Source organism: Aphelocoma coerulescens, chromosome 24 (genome assembly GCF_041296385.1).
Source record: "Aphelocoma coerulescens isolate FSJ_1873_10779 chromosome 24, UR_Acoe_1.0, whole genome shotgun sequence".
Taxonomy (NCBI): Eukaryota; Metazoa; Chordata; class Aves; order Passeriformes; family Corvidae; genus Aphelocoma; species Aphelocoma coerulescens.
In genome coordinates, this window is record NC_091037.1 from 7,036,300 (window position 1) to 7,042,809 (window position 6,510).

Here is a 6,510-nt window from a genome sequence, read left to right on the forward strand (position 1 = left end):
CAGATCTCTGCCATCTCCTTTCAGTTCTCTCCAGCGTGTTTTGTGTACAATCATTGTCTAGCTTGCCAAGGGCTAATAGCCTGTTCATCTTCTTGGTAAGATGGTTCTTTTTAACCTTCTTTGTTGTCTTTTTTTTTAAAGATGTGGTTTGCTCCAAGTTATATATTATAGAATATAATACTTTTAAAGAACCAGTTGTACAGTTCAGGACTGTTGTGGGTGGAGCTCTGTATGTTACTCTTTTGCTGGGCTTCAGGCTGGGGTTATGGATCATTCTGTACTGTATCTAACCCACTTCAGAGCAGCTTTGAAGGAAAACAGTTATTTCAGTAAGAAAAGAGATGGCTGGGTGTAAATACTGAGTTAGCAGGACAGATCAGTTCAGCATTTGAAAGCAAGTGCTTGAATTATGGTTTAGATGCTTCAGGAGCAATTTGGAGTGATAAAGGTTTGCTGTCCTGCTTTGTCATGGGCTGTACGTGTTTTGTACATTTATCAATCAGGAGCCAGCAGAAAGGTTGGGGTTTGGGAGGGAGGTGAGGACATTCCGAAGTCCTTTTAGTTGTGAAGTTAAAAGAACAAACTAAGGAGGCAACAAGCAACTTCCTGCTATTGTTATGTGAAAGAGCCTCTAAATTCAAAACATAATCAAGATAATCCTGCTATGTTCTGTTCATAGTTAATAAATTAATAATTAACCTACAGTCAAGTGCTGAAAGATGGTTACATTGTGTGGAGCCCCTTGAATTTCTGTCAATTCTTGTGAATTTCTTGCTGGACACAGGAGGCTTTGGCAGTACTGAGCTTAACAAAACAAGAAACCTGCATCTAATCCCAGAAGTTTAGTGTGTCTCAGGTGGTTGCTGCTGATTTCAAGAGTCTTGCTGTTGATCACCATCCTGCTTTTGAGCAACCTTTGCATCCTGGCTGCTTCTCTTAGATCCCTTCTCTTTTATTTTGAAGTCTGATTTTAGGGAAAAGACCCATCAATCACTGGGTGGGCCTCTGATTTTGAATGGCCACATGCTGGCTTGGGTAGGATGTGTTTACTCCCAGCTTTCAAGAACAAAGTACAGCCTGTTATGGTTCAGCTGCCACCTGTCTGATGAGCTGCTCCACTCTGGTTGAAAAATAACCCCTCAGCTACTGCAAGTCAGGAGCCCTTGTTTTTAGTAAGTAAGTTCTACACACGAGGCAGAAGGGCAGAGAGGGGCTCCAGTGGTTTTGTGGGGTGTGCTGAGACTGGGGGAGGGTATCTATAAACTAAACTGTCTTCCAGGTGGTGTCTGCTCCCACATCCTCTCACCCTGCAGCCTAAAAGCTGTTCTGGATGAGGCCTGCAGTAAGAGCTGCAAGGGCAGCATGCAGGGGAAGAGGGCCTAGAGAAAGTATTCATACTGACATTACCCATTTTCCACCTGTCCTGCCTGAAACTAAAGGGGGCTTCAGCCTGATGAATTTTTGCCGTTACCTTTTTTAATTAAAAAATTACGTACAGCCTGTTTTTGTCACAGTGAGATGCTCACTAGTTATCAAAGAGCCTTGTTCATCTCCTAAAAACTGTGTATTAGTTTATTTCCACCAGGAGAACATGGTGTAAAACTTGCTTACAAAAACTGAGCATGCTACACAAACAACCACAGGTCATTTAAAACCTTTCTAACCTTTATTTTAAAAACTGCTTTATTTAAATCATGGGGAAAATCTGTATTTATATACCTCAGTAGGATGTGCTCATAATCCAGTGAACTCACCTTGAGGTTGCCTCAAGTGTTCCTTTCAAAAGAATCATTAACTGGATGTGTTTTAACAGTTGATCTTCATTTTCCAAATACTTTGAAAACACTGGCATTGTTTTTACTAAATGCAAAAACCCCGTTACTTGTTCATATGGCAAACCTGAACCACGTCACAACAGACCCGATTCTTGTGCCTGCCCCAAGTTGGTTACGTGGTGCCTGAGCTCAGGACCCTTCTGGCTGGGTGCTGTTCATCGTGTAGGATGGCAGTCTGGAATTTAGACTTTGTCCCACAGCCTGAACACTAAACAGCACTTTGTTGCAGAGCTGTGGGGAAGGGAAATGTGCTGCTGGGTCCATGCTGGAAACTGGCTCCGATAGAAAAATGGTTTAATTCTCTAGTTACCCCCTTTGCAACTGACTCATCTCAACCTGAGATTTATTGCATCCTAGTTATGTGGATAAACCACATGTGTGTAGATCCAGAGGTGGTAGGCTGGAATCATCTTTCTTAACTTGTGCTTTGAAGTTCTCAATAGATAAATCTGAATTTCACACCCCAGGCCTGCATTTGCAGCTGCTGATCCCTCCAGAGGGCAATTCATTTGACCTCCCTCCTGTTCCTGTAGAGTGAGTCACCCTCTGGATAGAGCCATTTGTCTTGTGGACTAATAAAGGAATTCTGCATGAGTAGTGCAGATTTGGGCTGTTAATGATTTAATTTAGGGATGATGCAGGTTATGTCAAGTGACCCATTCAATGTGGATTTGGGCCTGGATTAATCTTGTACACGGCATCCTGCATTGAGGCCTGAAAACTGAAACTCAGTCAGAGGTCAGTATTTTAAGAACCAATTTGTTTCTTTATGTCTGGAAGTGTTCACCAAACCAATCTGGTGAGCCTTGCACCCTGTTGGGGTTTTAGGAGTTCTCCTTCTGTTTTCTTTTTCTCTTAAAGAATTTCCCCCATATGTTGCCAGAGGGACAAATTACTGGGTGCTTAAGAAAAACAAAAGACCTGGCCACAGAGGGAGGGGTGCATCTGGCTACTCTCTTTCACCTGCGGCTTGTGGGCTGTGAGTTCCTGGCCTTTGGACAGAGAGAGAGGCTGGAATGAATTCGTCAGCACTGGAGACTTCTGGTTTTTTGTCTGCCTTCCTTCTACTGGAGAAACCCCAGGATCCCAAGCCCACCTTTCCCTGCCCCACTGGCAGCCAGGCTGCAGCCACCCCGCCCCTGTGGTTGCTTCGAGCCTTCGCTGCTCTGTAGCCCGGCTCTCCCTGCCTGCCCAGACCTCCAGGGGTTCCCACCGCAGCTCCGGAGTTCGATACAGCTCGTCTGCCACCTGGGATTTGTGCTCATCCCTGCTGTTCCAGCCTGCTGTTCCCGAGGGTCCGGCCGGACACCGGGATCGGCTGCCCAGGGGGTTTGTGAAGCCTTTGTTCCATCCCTTCCCGGGATCCCAGGGCACCGGTGCCGCTGCTCCCCGAGCTCGCTCCGGAGCGCCCCCTGCAGCCGCGGGGGAACCATCGCACCTGCCCTGCTCACCGGGAGCCGCCAGCGCCCCTGCCGGCTGCGAGCGGAACTGCACCCGAGGGGAAAGGGCCCGACAGCCGAGAAGGCCGGGACTGGGTTTGTGATTGTTTGCTGTTACTGCCATAGCTATTGCTGTTTGTTTGACTGGTTATACACATAGAGATATATATTAGTAAAGAACTGTTATTCCTGTTCCTCACATCTTTGCCTGAAAGCCCCTTGATTTCAAAATTATAATAACTTGGAGGGAAGGGGGTGGCAATTGTTTTTTTTTTTTTATTTCAAGGGAGACTCCTGCCTTCCTTGGCAAACACCTGTCTTTCAAACCAAGACAACCCATATCTCCTAACATTACTTTTTCTCACTCTCCTCCAGTTTGCAACACCTGGAGCAAAATAAGTCACCAAGATCCTTGAAGCAGAAATGTGCTGGTCCTTCAGAGCTCCAGGACCAGGTGGTTTCATAATGACACTTAGAGAAGGTGCCAACCAAATCCCAGAGGAGCATCAATAGGTGGCTGTGCTGACCCACAGCAAGGCCATCACAGGCTGGAAAATAGAAGAGCAAACCTGCTGGAGGTCACGGTTTTCTCCCTGCTGCTTGAAGAGTTAACAGGGACCTGCAAAGCTGCTGGCATTGTTTGGAACTTGGTAAGTGGCTTTAACATTATTATTTGTCATTCTGAAGCAATTTATGGCAACAAGGTAAAATTTTTCAGTTTGTGCTTGGGGAAGCAATGGCTGCTTGGTATTTACAAGACATGCAAACAGAAATATGCTTTTATATATAGAAAAATATGCTTGATGACTCAAAAAAAAAAAAAAGGAATTTGCACTGAGGACTTTTAAACTGTTTAAGCAAAGTGCTTGTAAGTCAGCCTGTGGTGAGAATTGTTCTTGTGTACTCAGTTATACTGTGAAATTATGGGTATGGACAGTCACAACTCTCGAGTCACTGCAGCTTTATGAATTACTGACCTCCCTTTGCACTGCTTTGTGTAAGGAAGTAAGTTCTGCTTCACGGCTGGGATGTCCTGAGTACCCTAATGACAATCAGGAACTTGGTAAGCTGAGCTTTTTCTTCTGTTAGTATTCCAGTACTGAGAGTTACTTCCAGCTTAGGATGGCCCCTGAATGGCTGTGAAAGGGTTTTAAAGCTGGTGCTCTGGTGCAAAGGCTGCTATCTGTCCTGTCACTTTTATCACTGCAATGTCACATGCAGCCTCTGTACTTTACCGAAAATCCTAACATTAGCTGGGCTGTTCCAATCTGTGCTAGGACACCTGGGAGGAGGGAAGGTGTTAATGTGCAAAGCTGAGTATTTCCCAAAAAGCCCTAAGTACTTCCTTGGCAGAAAATTAGCATCCTATTCCCTTGAAGGGCAACAGGAAAATTTAGTCTTTGTTTTCAGACAGTTGTGACCAGGAGAACCCCAGTCAGAGGGATGAGTCCTTTGTAATTATAATTACAAAGCTGAGTTAGGCTGGTTGATAGGATTTATTGTATTTTTATTTTTCAACTTGTGTTGTGGAGGTGAGTCAAAGAGATGTGGGGAGGGTGAACGGGCACAGTCTTCTGCTCCGTTAGCAAGCCCAGGCAGTCGTTCCAGTGGGAACACTGTCTGTGTCCATGCACCTGGATTTTAACAGTTTTGTCAAGAATTACATAGTTTGCATTAGGACTGGATTTAATCCCTGCTTATGTTTTCCTGCATAGAGAACAGCAAATGGGTGGGAACAGTGGTCCCAGTTCATAGATTCCCTAAGGGAAGTGCTCTCTTCTCTCAGGAGTTGAGATGGATTGCAAGGTGAGGCAGGTTTCCCAACATCTCCCTGCCATCTGGTGGAAGGAATTCGAGGGCTGTCCTTCAGGCCTTGGGAGTCAGCAACAAATACTTGAACTTCAGAGAATTGCTCAGTTCACCAATTTTTCATGCAGTGAGAAGGATGTAGTTTGGATGTTATGAAAACTCAAGAGACACCTTAATGCTAGAATAGATTGTTGTGAGAGGAGGGAAGTTTCCAGACAAATACTATACCCAGAGTTGCTGCTGTCAGGGTGGAAGATGGACTAGAGCAGGTCTGCGAGCATGATCAGCCAGCAGGGAGTTCTAGCACCATCCAGGAGAGCACGGATTGATTCTCACCTCTGCCAGACTGATGTATGGGGGGGAGTTCACACCCTGTTTTCCTGCTTTAGGTGGGCACATCAACAGCATGTGCAGTGTCACCATACCCTGGGACAGCTGGAACATCAGGCAGTTCGTTGTCTGAAAGACAGCAGGAGCTGGACCATGAGACAGCAAAAACCCTCCCTATGTACCACATTCCTGGTCCTGTGCACCAACAAAGTGAGGGGAACAAGGGGAATTATTGAAAAGTCCAAGCTGCATGCTTGTCTTTGGTTGTAAACACCGACACAAAGTCTGAACTTGTGGAAAATAAGGAGGCGAGGCAGGGGAGCTGGGGCAGCTCTCCCCGTTTGTAATAAACCAAAAGGAAATGGGGAATTCCAGTGCATTGTCTGCATCTCTCTGCCCTAAGCTATGTCAAGGCCTCAGTTTACACATTCGCAGCTCGTTAGAAGACAGACTTTACCTGACTTGGAGCCTTGGGCGTGCCCAGTGGTTTCAAAACGCGGTGCCAGAAACCAGGTGGTCAGGCCCGTCCACTCTTGCATTTACCATTCGGCTGGCAAACACTACAGCTGCTGCTGATTCAGAGCTCACAAAAGAGGTTCTCTGCTTTCAGGAGCCATTGAAGAGCTCAAGGAGACCTAGCTGTCGTTATAGTCCTGGCATCAAGCTTACATCCTAGTGTTTCGTATTTATCCCTTTGGGAGCCCCCTGACTGCCAGGTGGCTGGCATCAGAAGCAGAGGCACGGGAAATGACCGCCCTGGATTTTGGAAGCGAGTCTTGGAGCTGTCTGGGGTGTGCTGGAGGGCTGAGGTGCTTGTTGTGCACTGTCACATCCTTTGCCTGCTCTCATGCCCATGTCATCCCTGGGACGGAGCAGGGAACTAGAGCCCTCGGTTCTGGCCAGCTTTAATTATCTCAGGAGGGCAAAGCTACTTTTGATCTCTGCCAAAATCATGTTTTGGGAGCAGGGCTCTCATTCCCGAGCTCCCGAGAGACGCATTTGAGATCAAAGGAGAAGTTCCCATCCAAATGACACAGCTTTGGGAAGAGGAGTGCCGCCTCTCTGTTCTGCCCCAAAGCAGCGTGTGGCCAGTTGAG